This window comes from Ovis aries, chromosome 16 (assembly GCF_016772045.2).
Source record: "Ovis aries strain OAR_USU_Benz2616 breed Rambouillet chromosome 16, ARS-UI_Ramb_v3.0, whole genome shotgun sequence".
NCBI lineage: Eukaryota > Metazoa > Chordata > Mammalia > Artiodactyla > Bovidae > Ovis > Ovis aries.
The window spans coordinates 59,130,775-59,153,849 of record NC_056069.1 but is presented as its reverse complement, the minus strand read 5'-3'; the positions used below and the strand labels follow the sequence as shown (position 1 = coordinate 59,153,849).

The 23,075-nt window shown below is 46.0% G+C and overlaps 1 protein-coding gene across 3 annotated transcripts in view; it reads left to right on the top strand.

Moving 5' to 3' along the window:
- Positions 1-23,075, top strand: part of TRIO (trio Rho guanine nucleotide exchange factor) — a 355,580-nt gene that overhangs the window by 5,624 nt on the left and 326,881 nt on the right. The gene's annotated exons all lie outside the window — the stretch shown is intronic.

Sequence of the window (23,075 nt, the reverse complement as noted above, 5' to 3'; positions counted from 1 at the left end):
GGGGCTTGATCAGAAGAAAGGGTGCGACCTCCTGGAGTATTTGGTCTAATGCCTGATGTGCTCTGGCAACAGGAAACTGCACTTAGGTCATAAATATATTTGCATTGCGGGCTTCCCCGGTGGCTCAGACAGTAAAGAATCTGCCTGCAACGCGGGAGACCCAGTTTCGATCCCCGGGTCGGGAAGATCATCTGGAGAAGGAAATGGCAACCCACTCCCATACTCTTGCCTGGAGAATCCCATGGACAGAGGAACCCGGCAGGCTACAGCCCATGGGGTCGCAAGAGTCAGACATGACTGAGCGACTAAGCACAGCACACACACTTGCATTATAGGCTACTGACTTCTTTGATCAGCCACACGTCTGCTCTTTGCTGGGAGGACTGTGGAGCAGTCTGTAGAGCAAATGTCATAGTTTGGAAGGAGCATGCTGTTTGGCCTCTGTCATAAGTTAGTACAGTTTAGCAGTTGCCCTGACAGAGGAAGCTGTAATGAAAACTTTAGTGGGCAAACAGAATAGTTTGTTGGTCTAGGGTACTTTGGGTTAGTGGTGTCCACATGAGTCCGTTAGGCTTATTTTTTTACAGCCCATAGCCCTGTGTGGACAGTGATGAATTGCACTCAGTTTCTCTTTAGGAGGGGTTTCTGTAAGGTCCTGCCCACTGCATGGCCTTCTCCTCTTTTCCTTCCAAGTACTTGGTACACTGCTCTGTACCTGTCCCACTGCTGGGACGGGATAAGGCCCTTCCTTCACTGTCCACTGCGCTTGCTGGCATTTAAAAGAGTAGATGTGAACAGATGAACTGGTATATCCATTCAGCTGATGCTGCCTGAAGGAAGGCTGCCTCCAAAGGCTGCATAGGAGTCCACTTGTATGACTTTCTCAAAGAAATAGAACTGGAGGGACAGAGAAGCGATCGGTTGGTTACCAGGAGTTAGAGGGGGGAAAAGGGTGACTCCAGAGGGGCAGTGTGGGGGATGCTCTGAAGGATGATGAAAGTGTTTTGCATCCTGGCTGTGGTGGTGATTCTGCATATGAAAATTCATAGACCTGAACACAGGAAAAAGAATCCATTTGTACTGTATGTTAATTTAAAACATAACATTAAACAAAGACTAGCTGCAAATTGGGCAAAAACATTTATTACAATTCAGATGAAGAATTATATATGCATGATTGAAAAAGGGTTTCCTCAAATCAGTAAGGCAATCCGAAAGGGAAATAGACAATGCAACTACAGACAATGCAATATGGCCACACATATTCAAGGAAATGCAAGTATAAACCGTGAGACACCAACAGAAGCCAAATCTAACAGAAATAATTTCTCAAAGGTAAACTTGAATAAAACTGAGTAATTTTGGAAAGATTTTTCTGTTGATTTTAAAGATAGTACAGGCTGGGTTTAGAAAAGGCGGAGGTACCAGAGATCAAATTGCCAACATTCACTGAATCATAGAAAAAGCAAGAAAATTCCAGAAAAACCTCTACTTCTTCTTCATTGACTATGCCAAAGCCTTTGACTCTGGGGGTCACAACAAACTGGAAAATTCTTAAAGAGATGGAAATACCAGACTACTTTACCTGTCTGGTGAGAAACCCGTATTCAGGTCAAGAAGCAACAGTTAGAAAGGGACATGGAACAACTGACTGGTTCCAAATCGGAAAAGGAATATGTCAAGGCTGTATATTGTCACCCTGCTTACTTCTATGTAGAGTACATTATGTGAAATGCCAGGCGGGATGAATCACAAGCTGGAATCAAGATTGCCAGGAGAAATATCAACAACCTCAGATATGCAGATGATGCTACCTTAATGGCAGAAAGTGAAGAGGAGCTAAAGAGCCATTTGATGAAAGCGAAAGAGGAGAATGAAAAAGCTGGCTTAAAACGCAACATTCAGAAAACTAGATCATGGCATTTGGTCCCATCACGTTATGGTAAATATTAATAGAAGGGGAAAAAGTGGAAGCAGTGACAGATTTTGTTTTCTTGGGCTCCAACATCACTGTGGATGGTGACTTTAGCCATAAAATGAAAAGATACTTGCTCCTTGTGAAGGAAAGCTATGACAGACCTAGACACCGTCTTCAAAAGCAAAGACATCACTTTGCTGACAAAGGTCCATCTAGCGAAAGCTGTGGTTTTTCCAGTAGTCATGTATGGATGTTGGGGTTGGACCATAAAGAAGCTGAGCTCTGAAGAATTGATGCTTTCGAATTGTGGTTCTGGAGAAGAGTCTTGAGAATCCCTTGAACCTGCAAGATCAAACCAGTCAGTCTTAAAGGCAGTCTACCCTTGAACATTCATTGGAAGGATTGATGCTGAAGCTGAAGCTCCAGTACCTTGACTTCCTGATGCAAAGAGCCGACTCACTGGAAAAGACCCTGATGCTGGGAAAGATTGAAGGCAGAAGGAGAAGGGGGTGAACAGAGGATGAGATGGTTACCAACTCAGTGAGTGTGAATTTGAGCAAACTCCGGGAGACAGTGGAGGACAGAGAAGCCTGGTGTGCTGCAGTCCATGGGGTTGCAAAGAGGTGGACAGGACTGAGCGACTGAACAATAGTCAGATGGACCTAGGTGGGACCAAACTTTCTGTAACGTCTATAGAGTTAATCTGAGGAAAGGTTGAAGATAGTTATGGGAAATAGAGATTCTTTTCTTAGATTCTGTAAGAAGCATAACTTGAGAATCCATTTGACAAGTCTGCTGACTTAAAAAAAACTATCTTTAGATGCAAACAGTCACCATTTTTCCTGCTTTAAATTTTCCCACTCTGCTGAGCTTTGCTGCCGTTTGCTGCCGTCCAGAAGGAAACAGAGTAGCATAGGCAGAGTGGTCTGCTGTGACTTGACATTGCTGGTGTTAAAAAGGGAGTTTCTAGGAATAAGCTTCACTTGGAGGAGGGGGCGTTGCTCCTGCATAAATAACAACAAATGTGTGAGATCATTCACCCTCAGTTCATGGACTTCACAGTGTTGATGGTTAAGGAGTGAATTCATAAAGTGTTAGTCTCCCCACTTAAGACTCATAACCATAAAATGAAGTTGTTCTTGAACTTGAGAAAAATGCAATTGAAGTTTAAAAGTATAACCCTGGAATATTTTTAGATAGGTTTGGTTGGTGTCTCTTCAAGCGTGGTCGCCTGTGTATATCTTGGAAAAGTAAAAATCCCCACTTGGAATTCTGTGAATGGGAGGTGTCAGTGCAAGAAGGAATGAATATATCAGAGATTGATATTTGAAATGTTTTTTTGTTTTTAATTTTTTGGCCACGTGGCCTGTGGGAGCGTTGTTGCCCTACCAGGGATCCAACCCCTAGTTCCTGCGTTGGAAGTGTGGAGTCTTAACCACTGGACTGCCAGGGAAGTCCTTGAAATCTATTTTAAAACAACCCTTGTTTCTTAGTATATGTGAAGTGGAATGTATAAAAAATGTGTATTTTAGGGCAAGATGTTTTGAGTTTGAAAATTAGGCTTATGAAAAGTCTGAGAGGTTGGTCAAAACAGTATATACAGTTTTTCCGTCGTTGATTCCTTTTACTTCACTTCCTCTTCTCATTCTGATTCTCGTCTTCAAGGATTCCTCTGTCCTTCATTGTTGCTGCTGTTAAACATCGGGCCTGCAAACCGGAGCAGGGCCCTCCTGGGCCATGTGGATTCTGCAAGTTTTATGTTTTCGTACTTGGTTTTACTCTTAGTTAATGCTTGTTCTTGACATCAGAGACACTAGGATCTGCAGGAATAACAAAGTGCATGTTATTTATTTATTTTTATTAGTTTAGCTTTTAAGTGATAAGGACTAAAAAGTACAATTCCTCTGTTTATTCTGAGGGTGCACACAAATATATTGGGAAGCAGTGCTTTGATTAGACTGTTGCTTTAAGTATTTCTGCTGATCTAAAATAAGTCCTAGAATGAAATCTCCAAAGTCTAAATAGTCTAATACTTTACCATCCTAATAACAAATAGATTCCTGGTGTCTGATACTAAACAGATGTTTCTTGCTTGTAGATAGCTATTAAAAAAAAAATTGTGATTATGAGAAATCCCTTCCAGCCCTCACTGTCCTTTTCAGTACCACAGTGATGGTAGCTGGCACCCAAGGACCCTTACCAGCTCCAAAAAGCTAGATTGCACCGAGGCAGAGTGTATTTCACACGTTTATTCCCGAGTTACTTCACCTCCATCTAAATGTTGTTGCTCTTGTCCTAATATATCTTGGGTCTGGAAACTTTGAGGACCGTCGCTAATTGGATGGTTTCCAGGCCATTCGTTTCCTTCACGTGACAGTTCTGTTCACGTGTCTCCCTCTGGAGAGAGCAGCTCCTCGCGGGAGTAGTGAGTTTCAGCATTCTGTGAGCTGGCCATGTACCTCTTTGTGTCCAGATATTTGACCGCAGCCTGCGAGATGCAGAATCTGCCGTGTTCTTTGCTGGGCATCTCTCATCTTCGTGGCATCATTTATGGGTCCTGTCTCAGCCCTGCTGATTGCTGAACACACAGAAGGGGACAGCCTGCTGGTGAGATGGGGCCTGTCCCTCCCTGAGCCACGTTACTGGAGACCTCTGACTGTAAACCCTATGCAGGATTGAGGTGTGATGATGGTAAATTGCCCGTGACAGCTTGTACTGTGAATTTGGGGCTGTTTGGGGAAAATGGGATGGCGGGCAGTCGTGGAACCGCGCGCTTGCTGTAACCTAAGTAAGTATTCAGCAGCAGCTGCCAGAGCAATATGGGAGGCCAGGACCCCCAGTCCTCGGGGGTCAGCTAACATCTTCGGAGTTAGGCTCCATAGAGGGTCAAGTAAGTGCATGCAGAAGCAATAACCTGCTTGTAACGTCAGCGGGTAATATTTAAAATGCCATGTTTGTTTTCTCCCCCCACCCCAAACATTATGAACGCCAATTTGTCCTTCAAGAAAACCTGGTGAAGCTCTCTGTCAACTATTATCTCTATTGCTGCTACCACCTGAGGGCCTGCAGGTCTAGGTGCACGCAGGTGTTTTATATACGTTTTCTCATGTAAAATCAGATCCTCCACCCCCTCCAGCAGGTGGAGGCTATTTCTGTGTTCGCATGAGGATCTCAGCCTCTGGGGAGTTTGAATGACTGCCCCAGTTTGCACCGCTTATGAGGGCTCAGGCTGGAATTTAAACCCACAGCTGCCAGACCGCAAAGCCCCCACATTGCCTTTTCTTCTCCGATGGAGGGAAAGAGGAGAAATGACCCTCCTTCCATACAGCATCCCACAAGGCCCGGTGTTGTAATTGTCAGATTTTAAAACAATGTGTACATCCTCCTGTGTTGAAGATGGAAGCTGTAATTTACAAGTCTCACACTGAACAAAAATGGAATGACAGATTCAGGGATAGAGCAAGCACTTTTTCACTGTAGTCTGAGCCCCGTGATTTAGCTTCTGTGCCTTTCCTCTTCTCACCTGATTAAAGCTGATGTTCCTTCTTACATAAATAACCCCAGTAACCACAGCTGTCCCGCTGAGATGGTTTTGAGTTTTGCTGCCTCTGGTCTGTCTCTGTCTAGGGAGGACTCGTGTGGCCGGCTGGTCCCCGCTTCCCTGGCTGTGGCCACTTGGTCTGAAGCGGGAGGAAGTCTCGGTGGCCCTCAGGGTTGGCGGAGGGAAGTTTGGGAAGGGCAGGGAGAGGCTGGCTGGGGAGGGAAGTTTTCCAGCCATTGGCTGTGTGTATCACATTATAAAGAATTCCCGGGCTTCCTTTCTAACTGAGGAGGGTTGCAAGGGCGGGGTTGTGGGGAGGGGCAGGAGACAGCCAAGCTGCTTTTTCGGGACAGTTTTATGAGGTGGGTGTGGTCTTTCCCGGGGTTCTTTTTAGAGCTATTTTGTTGCAGCTTCTCTTGTCTTTTTTGTTATTCATGGAAATGTAGGCATAGATGATGAGCTTGTGGTCCTGGGGAACAGAGACTTACTTCCTGCCATCCGCCTTTAGTGGGATAACTTCTGGGCATGTGTTCTAGGTTCTCCTTTCTGTGGGGTGCATTTCTGTCAGGTACACCTCACCTGTCTCCTGCACAGTATATCACCGGAAGGTGTACTGTTCTCTTAAAATCTAATTTTCCTTTCTTCCTGATTTATTCAAGGAGTTTCTTAAGTTTCATATTTTTTTTCATTTTTGTTTAATTGTTGCTTTTAAAAAAATTCTACAGTTTAGGTCATATTGGCCTGCTGTTGAATGGGAGAGTATGTGCTTTTGACGTGCTGTTTTAGTTGACCTTGATTTTAAACCAGCACAGGAGGTTCAAGGCTAACATTCAGATCAACTTAGTCAAGTTGAGATTTCACTTGTGTGCATCGTTGCTCTCTGTTTAGTTGGTTCTTGTCTTCATGTTTTTGCATTTAAAGTTTGTTGCGCAGGAGGAGATGGCAGATGAGTTTATTTTGAGAAACCAGTTCTCATGTTCAGGGAAGAATTCAAAATCCCCAGTTGTTACTATTTCACTACAGGAACATCACCTCCTCCTCTCCCTCCCCCCTCTCTGGATATGTATATACACACACACACAGAGACGCACATATATTTGTCTATATTAAATTTAGGTATTATTTTGTATCTGAACCATTTGAGAGTAAGTTGCAAGGTGATGGTGCCCTTACCTCTAGAAGGTGACGCCACAGTATTTTCTCAGAGCAAGGACATTCTCTTACATAATGACCCAAATTAGGAAATTAATTTTTGTGTTATTATCTAAATTTGCTGACTTCACTAAAATTTTACCAATGACTCTAGAAACTCTTGGTGATTAAAAAAATCTTGGTGGTCCAGCATTCTATCCAGGAACACATACAATTATTGATAGATTTAGTTGTCATGTCTCTTCAGTTTTCTTTAATTTGGAACATCTCCCCAGCCTGTCTCTTTTGTTCCCTGGAAGGTTCTAGTCCGTTCTTTGGAGGACGGTCCCTCGGTTTGGGGGGAGTGTCCCTCCTGACCAGGTTCAGGTCGTGCGTGGCTGACGGAAGGGCTGAGTCCTTCCCCCTAATGCCCCATGGTGGACCCAGCTGTCACCTGCTGTCTGTGAGATGTTCGTTCAGTCTTCTGATTCAGGGGGTGACTACCACTACTGTTCCCTTGTAATCAGCATCTTGTGAAGAGAGAATTCGAGGCTGTGGAAAATCCTGTTCCTTTGCTGACTCTAGTTTGCTGGTTATCTCCATTGCTGACTTTTGCCCAAATCAGTGATTATTATGATGGTTTCAACCTGGTGAGTTTTCTAGCTTCATTACTCCTTCTGTGTTTCATTGGCTTTCGACCGAAAGGGCAGAGCCTCTCTCTCTGCTGCACTTATTTATTTCTGTAAGTGTGGCCTTACAGATTCCTGTCTTGTTCAGTCGCTAAGCCGTGTCTGACTCTTTGCAACCCCAGGGACTGTTTTAGTCAGTGGGTTATAATCCTTTGATGTCATTACTTAGCTTGATGCTCAGTTGTTCATGATCTGGCCAGTAGTGTCCTTTCAGACTGGCTCCTTTATCTTTTGTGACGTGTCCACATCATTTATGGGGCACTTCCTTATTGTCTGGCACAGTGAAATGTCCCAGGCTTCTGTTCTTTCCTGACTCCAGCCCTGAAATCGCCACTTCTCCAAGGAGCCCTGATTGATTTTAGCAGAAGACAGCATGAAGAAACTCATTCTGGGCACCGAGTGTGCTTATGCTACAGGGGTGTTGCTGCTTCCAGAGCCTCTCAGTGCACAGAGCTGGGAATTGGGGAGTTTGCGTCCACACGTGCTTATGTGCACATACACAGAATCACGTGACGTGTTCTGTGCGCACATGTCTGCAATAAAAACCAAGTTTGTACACATGCCTCAATTCCAGTCCAGTACTACAGACTGCATTTCTGTCTTCCCTTTCCCAAATTTGTATGTAATTCCCTTCTCTGAAGTGAAGGCTCCTTTTATCCCCAACGTCTGCACTGACTTACTCAGTCCTAGAAAATGCAGAAAGCAATTTCGAAATGCTGAGCCATACCACTGTGATAAACGAACCTACATCTTCAAGTTGAAACTGTTCAAATCGGCAGTTAGCGGTCAGCTTCTGTTCAGCTCCGTGCCTTGTCACTTAGTCACCCAAAGAAAACAGATGAAGTCATAGGCTGGAACTCCCCCGAGGCATGTTTAAGAAAAGAGCTGCCAGACTCGGTCAGCAGCTCGCTTTCTGGGGATGTTGAAACACAACGTTGGAAAATCAGGAGTTGCCAAAAAAGAAGGGGAGATTAATTTCTAATAAGTGTGGTTTATAAAGCCGACACCTGTTGTGGGCAAAACAGTTGATCATCTTCATCTCTGTGCACACGTTGCCAGAAGAGAGGAGGGAAAAGGAAAAAAGTGTTGAGATACTAAGAATGAATGGTTGGACGCAAGGGATGGTCTGAGAAATGGATGGGTGTCGGGTGGAGGCTGGGGAGGGGGTGGTCTTTTCTCAGGAATTCATCACGTGCTATGAGTAGAAGAGGGAGCTGAGTGCGTGGAGTAAGTCATGAGTCACGACTTGCGAGACTGGCTTGCTGCCCTTCATTGATTAAATGTTTCTTCCCAGAAACCACCTCTGGAGTGTCCGCATTAGCACGGGATTTCTAGGAAGTGTCTGTGGGCACTCAGTTCTAGAAACTGTGGGCCACTGGGTGCAGATCTCGTTACAGGCAAGATGGATTTTTGCTGTTCAGTTGTGCTCCGTTAAATGATGACACAGAAAGAACACGGGCTCTTGATTTGGGGAGACAGTGTCAGTTTCCTTTGTTGCGCTCTGTTTTTTGTGCCTGTCCCCATGCTCCTTGAATGGTTATCTGGGAGAGTCAGCCTCTGTACCTGTACAAGCCCTTCCTACAACTAGACAGTTCAGCCAGAAAGAAGAATTTGCTTAATTCTTAATTTGCTTGTTAATGCCATAAGAGAGAAAGCCTTTTGGTTTGGAAAATTTGCAGAATAAAAGGTCATGACTGCTAATGGGTCACACATTCTGGGGAAGGGCTTTTGGGTGCTGAAAATGTTCTGGGATTACCTAGTGGCCAGTGGCTTAGCAGTCAAGAATCTGTCTGCAGTGCAGGAGACATGAGTTCAGTCTCTGGGTGGGGAAGATCCCCTGGAGAAGGAAATGGCAACTCGCTCCAGTATTCTTGCCTGCAGTATCCCACGGACAGAGGAGCCTGGCAGGCTACAGTCCACGGGGCCGCAGAGAGCCGGGCCCGACCGAGCGCACGCATGATGATGAATAGACTAAATATACTCAAGTCAACTAACTGTACACTGTTTTTAAAGGGAGAATTTTATACTATGTGAGTTATGTATCAAAGAAAAGGATACAACTAAATTGGCAATATTTCAGAGTCTTAAACAGCTTCATTTATTGAGTGCTTACAGCCACCAGCTATTTAATTTTCACAGTCCTCTGCAGGGTAGGAAGTGGCATCCAATTTTGTACCCGAGGAAGGGGACTCAGGGTTTTAACTTCCTGCAGGTCAGTAGCTCTTAGGGCTGGCCTGAAGGATCCAAGCACGCAGTGAGTGGTCTCCAGGGCAGGGTCCCAGGTGGAAGGAGTGTGCCTGCAGGGTTTTCTCCTGCAGTACCCTGCGTATCACACTGCGTGTGGGACACCATCCAGGGAGCTTTCTTTGGTGTCTGAGAGAAGAAAAGAAACGACTCCTTTCTGAAGGAGGGTCTTGTAGATAAGATCTGATTGGGCTTCTGTTGTGGTTTGATGGTGCGTGCGTGCTCAGTTGTGTCCAACTGTTTGTGACCCTATGAACTGTGGCCCACCAGGTTCCTCTGTCCATGGGATTCTCCAGGCAAGAACACTGGAGTGGGTTGCCATGCCCTCCTACAGGGGATCCTCCCCACCCAGGAATCAAACTCTCATCTAGGTGCATCTCCTGCATTTTGGTGGAATCCTTACCACAGAGCTGCTGGGGAAGGCCGATTTGATGGTATATTTGATCATTTCTTAGAAAATGTTGAGTTATTTATCCTGTTGAAAATTTCAGGGCATCTCAGTCAAAAAGATAAGGACAGGCTTTGCTCCCCTGTAGGTGGTGTATCTGTGGGCCCTGAGGGCACAGCTGAAGTGGTTCAAACTGGTGATCACACCCTTGCAGCATCCTGGGGAAGTTGAGGGAGAGGCATCGTGGTGCCTGCTCCCACTCAAAGTGGCCGCCAGGGTTCTGCTCATGTGAGTTCGCCGTCCTTGGATGTTGGAGTCAGCTCTGATCGCTCTCGCACACACACGCGACCAGTGTGTTAGACTCCAAGACAGAAACTGTATCAATTTGCATAAAATCGCATATGCTCTGTTGCAAGAATTTTCATTGTGCCTGTTTTAGAATTGAGTTGACACTTCATACAAAGTATGTGAGCTTCACTTAAAAGGAGATGTCTCAGAAAGAATTTGTGTGGCTTTGACATTACTTTTGGGCATGGTCCCTGAAAGAAAGGAACCGTGGAAGACTTTTTTTTTCTTTTTTTTTTTTTGAGCATTTTGAAACCTTTTCTCCTGCTTCCATACATTAAAAGCATGTAAAGCAGGTTGGGGTTTTGTCTGCTGTGTCGCCTGCCTGCACTGGGGACCAGAGATCTGGTGGAACAGGAGCCTTCCTGCTGGGTGGTGACCTTTTTATGATGTTTGGTCTGTCATCTTTGTCTCTCTGTCTCAAATGCCTAGCTCAGAATTGCTGGGCACTTGAAGTGGTTTTCATCTTCACAGGACTTTATGGGCATTGTCTAACGTACATGGCACTGTGTAATGAGTGAGCTGTTTATCCTTTGATCTGTGTCAATATGCCAGATGCCGTATAGCTGGAGAAGGCAGAAATAATATTCTGGCCGGCGGGAGTTTGTATCTCTAAAAAGGCAAGGTGATTAGCAGGCTCTCTCTTCTGGCCTCTTTTGAAAATGTGCTGGTGAATAATGTAGAAATTAAAAGGACAGGAGGTCATCAGCGAGCCCAAGTCCACCTAATTGGAATTGCTCTCAAGGTGGAAATGAAAGTTGAGGCGCTCTTGAAAAGACCAAGTCAATTATCTCTCAGCTATTGCACATATATTGACATACATAATATTTCTCCTGTTTACAGATGAGGATTTTGCCAAAGTTAGGGCAGAATTATTTTCAGTTCTCTTTATACCACCTCTGAATCCTCTTTTTCCTTGCCTGGGGTGTAGGGATGTGCTTCGTAACCAAAGCTGCGTGAGAGTCACAAGTGCAGTTTTCTGAGTTTCAGACCTGATCAGTCCCCCTGCCCTCGCTGGGCTGGCCTCAGGGGAAGCTTCTAGACCTCTTGCGCCGTCAGCTGCTGGAACCCCGTCGCACATGCCACGCTGTGACCCTGCCGCTAGCCCTGTCTCTGTGTTTGGTGCTCCCTCCTGTTCTTGGTTTTCCTAACTGCCTCAGCTTGGGTCAGGCATCACTTCCGTTAGGAAACCACCCATGTGTCTTCTCCTGGCCTCGTTGGCTGGCTGTGTTGGCGTAGAACCTCATATAGACCGCGTTTGGGTTCTGGGTCTTTGGGTCGTGGTTGTTTCCTGTGAGGGTGGGCTTGCTGGTCTCTGGCCTAGGGCAAGCCCCAAGGAGAGACACGGTCAACGCTTTTTGATTCACTGGTCCTTAACTCAGCCTGTTGGAGAAGGAAATGACAACCCACTCCAGTATTCTTGCCTGGAGAATCCCATGGACAGAGGAGCCTGATGGGCTACCCGTCCATGGGGTCGCAAGAGTTGGACACAACTTAGGGACTAAACCGCCACCACCCCAGCCTGTATCAGAATCACCCATAAGGTTTAAAAAATTTCAGAATTGCCAGCGATTCTCATTTAGTAGTTCTAGAATAGGCCCCTAGAATCTGTATTTAATAAAACCCTGCTGGTAATTCATATGCACAACTAGAGATAGCAACCTTGAGTTACACCAAGGTGCGCTTGCTGGTTTTGGTGGCAGGGCCGTGGCCAGTTTTGGGTAATACGCTCCGTGTGCAGACCCTTTCGCTTACATGCCTGGAGGAAGTGGAGAGAGGGAGTGAGGACCGCGTGTGACGGGACAGCCTTCCTGTGGAAGAAGACTGGCCCCTTGAGGAGCCGGCCCACCAGCCTGGTTGCTGTGTGAATAGGCTGAGTGCACGACTGGCCTTGCAGACTCGCATCTGAAGCTACCGTGTTGCCATAGAGATGTTATGTAGTGTTGAGGGAGAGTAGAGAAATCATGTCGTAAGTTATCAGCACAGATGGCTTGTAATTTAACACTCTCCTAGCCCGTGTTCTTTGTACTGGTACTTGAGAATGCTTGAAAATAACAGTTCTTTCTTTGTTTTTCACCTGTAAAGATGGCACAGTTCACACTGTGATTTGAAATGGAGTTTATCATTGCCACCCACAGACACAGTGTACGAGGGCAGTGACAGGTGGGAGAATACCTGAAAACATTTTAGGAGTGGCCTCTTTACCTCTACTTTAAAAACTCACACGTAATTTGCTTCCCCCCCACCCAGTCCACTTAGATTTAGTCCACTCTCTCTCATTACTATTTTAAAAATTTTTATTAATTAAACCTTTTTCCTTTATTTGTGGCTGTGCTGAGCCTTTGCTGCTGTGTGGGCCTGTCCTAGTTGCATGAGCGGGGTCTGCTCTCTAGTGTGGGGCTTGGGCTTCTCATCATGTGGCTTTCCTTGTTGCAGAGTGCAGGCTCTAGGCGCCCAGTCTCAGTAGCTGTGACTCGTGGGCATGGATGTTGTGGCGTGTGGGCTTAGTTGCTCCACGGGATGTGTGCTGTTCCTGCACCAGGAATCGAACCCGTGTCGCCTGCATTAGCAGGTGGATTCTTAACCACTGGACCACCGAGAAAATCCTCTCTACCTTATTATTTTGACAGCACGAGTCAGGGATAATTTTTATCTCCTGGCTTGATAGTAAAAGGACTATAACAGGATCGCTTAGATTCAGGTACCACACTGACTTTCAAGGTGTTTTATATGTGATTGACAGTATAAAGGGTATTTCCCATAAGAGATCTCTCTGAAACTTTTTCCTCCTCTGTTTTAATCTATGAACTGATGGGTTACTCTTAAGGATTGCATCCCTCATCAAGGAAAATTATTCTTTTTCTCTTGCAGGGAACTGGAGTTCTGAAATGTGCATGCATGTAGGCACATACACGTACATATACACTCATGCACGCTTACAATTTACATTGTGTAAATGAGGAGAGTGGATATATATTTAAACCACTTTAAATTAGCAAATGGTAATCCTGTTAACATAATTTTAAAATTCAGTAAAGCTTTTTTTGATTTTTAGGTACTTGGGGTTAGTTACACACAAGAACATAATTCTTAGATTTCCCCCCACCCCTCACATTGTAAAAGTATCCAGAATTAACAGGCTATCCATACATACATAATCATGAGTCTCATTTCTCATTTCTGGAAGCAGTTATTTGCAAATAAGAAAATATTAACAAGTAAGTTTTCCAGTCTCCAGATAGTTCCTGACTTGCTTATATGTGAATGTGACATTAACAGTACAGGCGCTTCTCTGTGACTGTCTGCCTGTGTAAGTACGTGTTATGAGCCTGTGCTGCAGGTACGGGGGGTGGTTTCTGATGCTGTTCAGTGGTAGAACAGGTAGGTCAGTTGTGAACCTAGCTCAGCTGGATGTAGTAATTCCTTCAGGATGAGTCATTGAGATGCCTTAAGTCTTTTCACACCTCTGTGTCAAAACTTTAACAGCAACAACAAAAACCTTGGTAATTATATTGGAAAGCATCTGAAAAATAATCTTACCAGAGGCCTCAGAGCCATTACGGGACCAAGGAGGGAAATGTCGGGAGCTAAGCCCCAGTTTCTCTGAAAAGCATGGCATACCACTCGGCAAGGTTGGCTCAACCTCCCAGGAACCATCCTCTGCCAGTCTGTTGGCACTGGCTTGGATGAATCAGGGTGAAACTGCCCAGTTACTGAAATGGATGGCTTAAGGGGAGGTTATTTGGCTTGTAAACCCACCCGTCATGGTAATGAGGCAAAACTGATGGGAGAGTCTGCTCAGGGTCCTGTTTACATCAAGGGCAGAAAGGCTCCTGCTGCCCAAACCCAGGATCTTGTTCCTGAGATTCCCTTATGAATGTTTGGATAGTGCCCTCCTGGCCAGTGGGATTTGGAGAGTCACTGGGTAGCTCTCCATGAACTTACTGCTCGTTAGCAGGGAAGGTTAGTCTTTTCCCTCTGGTCAGAGTTGGAACGAGTCCTGTTTTGTTCTTCTTGGTGAACCCACTGGCGTTGGTGTGTTTGTCCGTTTCCTCTTCCCAGCCTCCAAACGCATCTCTTTTTTGCTGGTTTGTTACCTCTGCAGGTGGAATTTCCTCATGGCAGTGTCTGCACGTTTAACCCACGTTCAGCCTATTACCCGTAGTGTCCTGAGGTATCACTGTCATCTTGCCTGTTGAATTGCTTGTTAGAAACACTGAGGACACGTGCGGCCCCCAGAGCCGTGGACAGCAGGACAGCTTGGCCCTTTCCAGTTGCCCCTGGCCATGTATGGCCCTGGAGCTCTCTGAAGGAAGGATGCTCTCAAGGAAAATGAATGAACGCAACCTCCCCCCATGACTCCCAGCTTCCCAGTAGCTGTATTTTATTTCATTTTTCCTGTTGACCATCCATCTTTCTTTCGGAGGCTCGGTGTCTGTGTGTCCTTCAGAGGGACTTTCTTTAGGAGACTGACTCACCCAGAGGCCGTTCTCACAGCCTTAGTCCTTCACAAACAGAGCCCCATCTGCCTTACTGAAAAGTAAGCTTTAGAGAAAGGCCCTGAGCCCCGTAAAGAGCTGTCGCCAGTGCCCTCATTGGAGCTGCGTGTCACTCTGAGGCCTGGGTTCATCCACCCGTCCTGGGTTTTCTGGCGTCCAGACAAGGTCAGGTCAGCTAGAATGGGACGGATGGTGGCTGCCAGAGGCACACTCCCTGGTTCCGGACCTGTTGAAGTAACCAGTGCCTTTCTTCACAAATCAGACTCTTTTCTTTTTTAATCCCGTTTCCTGCCTCTTATGTCTCTTCTCTGATTACTTTAGAGTGACTGTGCCGCGCCTGGGCCTTTGCTGGACTTGGCTGGAGGCAGATGAGAGTTCGATTTCTGGGTCAGGCACTTAGGAGCATCCACAGCGAGGCTCCCCGTGGAGAGTCTTGATAAATAAAGCACTGGCACCCAGATACAGTCTCGGACTGGGAGGGCAGCGATGCCCGCGGAGCCCCCTGCCCTGTCCCCAGGCCCCTCGTGTGAGTCCCCTCCTGTCTCCTGTGCCATTTCACCTGGCAGCACCCCGACTCTGAATCTTCTACTTGACACCTTTTTTTTTTTTTTTTAAATTGTATTGTATGCCATACCGCACAGTATGCAGGATCTTGGTTCCCTGACCTGCCCAACTCTTGGCGACCCCATGGACTGTAGCCCTCCAGGCTCCTCTGTCCGTGGAATTTTCCGGGCCAGAATACTGGAGTGGGTAGCCATTTCTTTCTCCATACTCGACGGCTCTTTAACCACAGTTATATCTAAACTGGTAAAACTGGCACTGGATGATGATCTTTGCTAAACTTTGTTTAGCAAATAAAATACCACTAGTTCTGATCTGGGGGGTAATTCAGTTCCTCCCCCTGAACTGCGGTATAATTACTCATCACGATTCAGCTGGGCTCTGTCAACATAGCATCAGGTACTTTCTTCCTGATATCTTATTTTCTTAGCTGTCATCGACATCGAGGCTAAACTTCACTCACGGTTGTATCCCTAGCACCCAGCACCCAGTCGGTGCTTACTAAACGTTGGCTGGAGGAACAGGCAAGGGCACGCACATCCGAGGGTGGGAGGCAGATGCTGGCTCGAGGCCCAGGTGTCTTTCTGGTGTAACATCCTCTCTTGTGCAGGACAGTGGGAGGAAGAGGGCCGGCTTCTGCACCTGAGGCATGTGCGTGCGAGCGGCCGGCCAGACGGGCGAGGAGAAGCAGTGGCCCCTTTCCTGGTTTGGCTGTTCTCGTGTTTCTGCGTTGACCTGCTTACTGCTGTTGACTGTTGAAGAGTTAGCTACTTCTCCAGACCCACGACGCCTCTCCCACTTAGACTTGTCTCCCTTGCCATCCCCAGCTCCATCTAGCCTGGCCAGGCTCAGCCGATTCAGTGTCTGCTGAGTGACCTCTAGGTTTGATCAGTTGCAGAGGCGAGTGAAGAAGCATCTTTTCTCAAGGTTTCCTTTGAGATTGGGATCTAGTTGCTGGTGAATGTTTTTGTTCTAACGAGTTAATTTCCCAGTGGGTAGACCTGGAAAGGTCGCGCTGGGGAGTGAGAGTGCTGGTTTTCTAAGCTCTCAGGAATGTTTTCTTAGGAGAGCTTTCCATCAGCCTGCTAAGAAAGTTTCAGGTCCTTCTTGGCCTTCCCTTTTCTATACCTCGCTTCCATTTCTGAGATTTGCCCTCCCCTCCCTTTTAAGGCTTTAGTTACAGGAATCTGAAAACAGGCCACAGGGCCTTTTAAAATTATACACATCAATATGAGGCCAACCCAGTTTTTCATAAATAGGTCAAGCTGTTTCTGCAAAGTTGGATTTCAAAAACACTCTCTCCTTTAAAAGAAAGAGGTATTTTAAGGAAAGATGAGCCCCCAAGCAGGCAGGCATGACCAGCGTTCAAAGCTCAACTGTTGGCAGGGCCTGAGACTCCCAGCCGCAAGGAGATGCTGACTTCTGGGGCCTGTCTTGGATGGACTGCCAGGTGCCGCAGGTGTTAATTCCCAAGAGAGAGTCTGCCCTGGGCCATACGTGTTGTCGGGCCAGGCTGGGTGTGAAGAGGAAGGCGGGCAGCAGACCTGTAAGGGGCTCTGGGTCCCGGAGAAGCAGCTTCTGAACATGGGCCATGAGGAGCCAGCGTTGCACCCAGGGAGGCTAGCGGAGACAGATTTTCTTCAATTGAACAAGTATCCTTGCTTCATTTAACTACCAAACATTTATTTCTTATAGAGAGAGCAACTTAAACATCTCCCCGAAGTTCATTTTTTACTGATGGTTGTGCTTTCAATTTCTGTTATCAGAATCAGCTGATAACAACCTGATGTTGAGAACCACTTCAGGGGAGGGAAGAAACCACGGTGGGACTTGCAAGGAGGCGCTTCACGCTTATTTGAGAATAGATACCTTTGAAGAACGGTGGTCATCTCTGGCGTGCTCCTTGGAAAAGTTTCTTGGACTCTGTTTCATGTTTGTAAGGTTGAAAAGAGGTCTGACTAGCTGTGAAGACTGTGTTCACAAGTGTAAACATTCACAGTATCACACGTGAGAACATCACCCCGAAGTCACGGATGGAACGCTTTATCACGCATCTCGGGCCTCATCACCCGTGCAGAGTGTGCTTGCCAGGTGTTCAGCTCACCGCCAGGTTTTTTGTGCTGTTAACAAAGGGACTCTTGAGAGTCCCTTAATCTACAAGGAGATCTTAAAGAAAATCAAACCAGTCAATCTTAAAGAAAATCAGTCCTGAATATTCATTGGAAGGACTGAAGCTGAAACTCCCAATACTTTGGCCACCTGATGCAAAGAACCGACTCATTGGAAAGACCCTGATGCTGTGAAAGATTGAAGGCAGGAGGAGAAGGGGACGACAGAGGGTGAGATGGTGGATGGCATCACCAACTCAAAGGACATGAGTTTGAGTAAACAGCGGGAGTTGGTGATGGACGGGGAGGCCTGGCGTGCTGCGGTCCATGGGGTCGCAAAGTGTCGGACATGACTGAGCGACTGAACTGAGCATAGCCTCATGCAGGAGATGCACTCTGAGTTTTACCCTGCTGCTGCTGCTGCTGCTGCTGCTGCTGCTGCTGCTGCTGGTGCTGCTGCTAAGTCACTTCAGTTGTGTCCGACTCTGTGCGACCCCATAGACGGCAGCCCACCAGGCTCCGCTGTCCCTGGATTCTCCAGGCAAGAATACTGGAGTGGGTTGCCATGTCCTTCTCCAATGCATGAAAGTGAAAAGTGAAAGTGAAGTCGCTCAGTTGTGCCCGACTCTTGGTGACTGCATGGACTGCAGCCCACCAGGCTCCTCCATCCATGGGAGTTTTACCCTAAGTTCTGCCAAACAGGGAGGCCCCACATGGGTGAACTAAGTAGACGCTCTTCAAATGTGTTATTCATCACATTTTTAAAACAGAAGATTCTCTGATGAATCCTGAGTATACTGCAGTAGAATGTGACTTACAAAGCCTGTTGTAGATCTGCTCATGTTTTCCCCTGATACTTGATTTTTAAGCTGATTTCTACCCCACAGTTTCCGTGCAGTGGAGTAACTTGTGTTTGTGTTGTTCCAGCCCCGGAGAGTCTTGGGTGCGCGCCTCCACTCCTGCTCCTGGTTCACAGTCTGCCCACTGAGCCAGGCTTTAGTCAGTTGGGTTTGTTTGGCTTCTGTGACTTGGTGGGTGCCAGGGCTTACGAGTTCATGCCACCACTTGGCAGTAGGAATGTTTACATTCATGTTCCTGTGTGTCCATGTTTTCTCAGTTACTGGTTGATGTCTCAGCATGGTAGTTGCAATGACCTGTGTTGAGAATTGGTGGCTGGAAATGTCACCAGGAAACCCAGATCCATGTGGTGTTCTCTCCTGGGGCAGGCCGTGGCCTTTCCCCCGAGGTGGGACAAGAGAGCCTCAGAGCAGGAAGGCCTTTGCCAGCTTCCTACCCGGATCTGAGAGCCGGTGGTCCCTACGTGCCCTCTGCAGCCGGCACCCTCAGGGCTACTGTGTAGAGGGTTAGGGTTTGGACACTTACGGTTGAGTGTTTTACTTTTTAACTAGGTTATTTGAGGTGAACGTGTGGATTAAGTCTCTTGTTCTTTGTGTAGGACAGAATTAAGGGGAGAAATCTAAGCCATCCTGGTCTGGCGGTTTTGTCCATCACTCCTGTTACAGGCTTCATGGCTATTTTAGGGCAGATTTGTTCCATTTTTTCTTCTATAAGACGGGCCCCACTTTTATATTTTTAATGTTTATTTATCTGTTTACCTGGCTGGCCCAGGTCTTAGTTGCGGCATGTGAACTCTTAGTTGGGTCGTGTGGGGTCTATTCTCCTGACCAGGGACTGGACCCTGGCCCCCTGCATTGGGAGCGTGGAGTCTCAACCACGGGACCACTGGGGAAGTCCCCTCGTTTTTTATTTTCATGTCATGCTTTTTATTTTTACATCGTATTTTTACCTCACACAGTTGAGCTTGATGGTACAAAAGTCGTATTTTTAAGAAAGTGTTCCCACGTTGCCACGTCCTTTACTTTTGCAGGATGCTGTCATTTCTGATGATCGAGCACTAATTGGTACGTCTGAATAGCTGTCTTTCGATTCCAGGTATTATTTCTAGTGATTTTAAAATGAGAGATTTTCTTTCAAAGGTGGGAAATTTGGGTTACGGCTCTGACTTCACCACTGAGTCCCAGGAAATAGCTTACCTTCTTTCATAAATTCTTTATATGTTGGCTTTTCTTGAGGGTGATTATCAAGTCTATGATGCCCTTTGTTTTATTCAAATGGAGTGCTCGAGTTGTCATAAAATGCATGTCAATGAGATATGCTATAACTTGCATTTATTCTCTGCAGTGGTAATAAAATTGTCTTCTACACTTAATTATGATTTCTCATATTGGGTTCATAGTGAGTTCTTAAAAACTAGGATCACCCACTAGTTGATTGAAATCTACTTTTGGGAAATTAAAAGTGATAAGTACTTAATGCTATTTTAGGATTAGCTTGAAAATATTCTGTAAGTTGATAGCACTTGGATCCCACGATGGTGTTGTCACCAGCTGTAGAGTGATTTGGTTATTAGACAAGGTGTTTTAGAAAGGGTTTATTATTAAAAACAGGTGGTGGCCACCTTTTATAGATGAAAGAGAAGATAGTTGAGAAAAGCAGGGTTCCAGGTGATTAAATACAATGTAGATGAAGCTGGAGAGAGGGAGAGAAGGAGGTCGCAGGGTGGGAAATCAGGCCATGTATCAGGGATTTAAAGAAATGCTTTAAGCAGTGGTCTCCAGCCTTTTTCGGAGGAGGCAATGGCACCCCACTCCAGTACTTTTGCCTGGAAAATCCCATGGACGGAGGAGCCTGGTGGGCTGCAGTCCATGGGTTGCTAGAGTCGGACAGGACTGAGTGACTTCACTTTCATGCATTGGTGAAGGAAATGGCAACCCACTCCAGTGTTCTTGCCTGGAGAATCCCGGGCACGGGGGAGCCTGGTGGGCTGCCGTCTATGGGGTTGCACAGAGTCGGACACAACTGAAGCGACTTAGCAGCAGCAGCAGCTCCAACCTTTTTGGCACCAGGGACCGATTTCGTGGAAGATAGTTTTTTCCACAGACCCAGGGGAGTGGGGGATGGTTTTGGAATGGTTCAACCACGTTACATTTATTGTGCTCGTTATTATTATTACATCAGTTCCACCTCAGATCATCAGGTATTAGATCCTGGAGGTTGGGGAAACCCTGCCTTATAGAACTCACTTATAATATTGGGGTGTATTTTCTGTATTTCACTCAAACCAGGGGTTCCTATTGTGACATGTTTTGGAATTTTAAAAATGTTTCATATTAGACATATTAAAGTGTTTTTGTGGTTAGCTTTATGATGTAGATAATATTTAGCTTTTTTTTTTTTAATTAAAAAACACATTCCATGGAGAGAGTGTAGTAATTTATATATACCAGGGTTAAAAAACTTTGGTTTTATTTAAAAATTTGATATACTTGCTTTCGGTAATTTTTTGCTAGTCCCTGAATCCTTCGCCATTCAGTTTTATGATTTATTTTATTTAAAACAATCTTTCAGTTCAGTTGCTCAGTCGTGTCCGACTCTTTGCGACCCCATGAATCGCAGCATGCCGGGACTCCCTATCCATCACCAGCTCCTGGAGTTCACTCAGACTCAACGTCCATCGAGTCAGTGATGCCATCCAGCCCTCTCATCCTTGGTTGTCCCCTTCTCCTCCTGCCCCCAGTCCCTCCCAGCATCAGAGTCTTTTCCAATCTTTAATGCTCGCTTACTCGTTCATACATCACACATTTCTTGAGCACCTACTGTATGCTCGGCAGTAGGTGAAAGTAAAACCTAAAACCTTTCTTGGAGTTGATTTGAAGTTCTTGAGAGAGAATATTATGTATATAGAAACGTATTTTATCACTTTTCAACCATTTGCATTCAAAATATTAAGGTTTAAACACCTATTTTAACTTGCTGTATAATTTCAGCATTTGGTGAAATGAAGATAGAATAGTAGCAATTATAATAAGAAATTAATTAGAATGTGACCCTGTTTCAGCATTCCAGTTATTAAATTCTGTCTAGCCTTGCCCTGAAATCAAACATCATAAAGGTATTTGGGGGAAGGATTGGAGATCTTCCCAGGCCTGGAGTAGTAAAGACACAGAGAGTGTCCAGAAGATGCAACCAAGTCTGATTTACCCAATAAAGTAAGTAAGTTAGACATCTGGTTTGTACTTCAGTTTGTATGACCACAGAGAAAGAACTGATTGATGTTCAGCAAAAGCTATATACATGGCAGATTATTTATACTGTTGTAAAAGAAGGAAAACTTTTGGTAATAGCTTGATGCAGATATAGTGTCATTATAAGAAAAGCCTGTTGCTAAGTCTCTCATTGTTCATTCTAAATAGTTGTTGGTGGTGTTTGGTTGTGAAGTTGTGTCTGACTCTTGTGCGACCCCATGGACTGTAACCTGCCAGGCCTCTTTGTCCATGGATTTTCCAAGCAAGAATACTGGAGTGGGTAGCCATTTCCTCCTCCAGGGGCATCTTCCCAACCCAGGGAATGAACCCGAGGCCCCTGTGACTCCTGCACTGGCAGGCGGTTCTTTACCACTGAGCCACCAGGGAATACTTTTGACTAAAACTACAGGAATGCCAATCTTAATTTTTCAGCATTTGAAAGACTCTAAAATTGTACCATTTATGGTAATGCTGGCTAGCTAAACTTTATAACATTTGATTGTGGACCCTAAGCTGAAGAGCCCGAGGTCAGAATTAGGTGGTCTGAATTATTTGGGATAACGGAGGACAAAGGTAGGGCTTAGCCAATAGCTGCTCTTCTGTCTGTCCTGTCTGTTTCATTACTCTGCCAAGCACAGATGGAAATCGCCCACAGAGACACGGAGAGCTTGCTGCAGAGTAATTGTTTAGTAGACCAGAAGTGCATCTGAAACCTGATGAGGACTGGTTCCTTGACGTTTCTTGGTGTTTCTGGTCTGAAACCTCTGCCCTGATGATAAGGTTTGAAAGCAAGAAATTAGCCCTTGCTAATTCAGATTAAAAAATGCTGGCATCAAAGCCCAGAGGGTTTGTGTTGTGTTGTGGATATAAATGAGAGGCGTCCATCTCTATGACTCTAGCCCTCCTGTGATGGTCAACATAAATCTAGAGCCTTGCTTGTCGATCGCAAATACAGCATGATGGACAGACCCCCAGCGGTGACCTCTGAGGGCTCTGAGTAGGGCCACTGCAGCAGAGTGAAGCAAAGGAGCCTGCATGCTGGCCCTTCAGCTCCACTAAGGTGGGGGTTCTTCATGGCCTTTGGGGAAGATCCCCTCTATAATGCTGCTGGTTTCTGGGAAAGTTAGCTTTAGTTGCCACCCACCCCTACTGGCCATGGTGTTTCATGGTTTGCACTTGAGGAGTTACGTCACAGCCCAGCATATACTTCCAGGGCCTGACTTGGTGAAGGCTTTTCTGGCTCCTGGGGCAGCAAAGGGAATTTATCCAAAGCGTGTGGGACCTTCAGTCTCTGGGGAGGTGGGGAGTGGCCTCATCTCCTGGGGAGGAGCTGCTGGAGGAGGGAGCTGGTGCTCTCTGACAGAGCTGCACTAAGGTCTTCCCTGTTTCCTGTTTCCCCCTCGAGTCTTCTTTATGTCTGTCTACCCACCCAGCCAACTTTACCTTGCTTTCATAACTTAGAGAAGGGATTGACCAGTAGCTCAGAGAAGTTGGTCATCTGGGGTCAGGGGCACACACAGGGCTGCCCTCTGAGTCCTGGCCTGG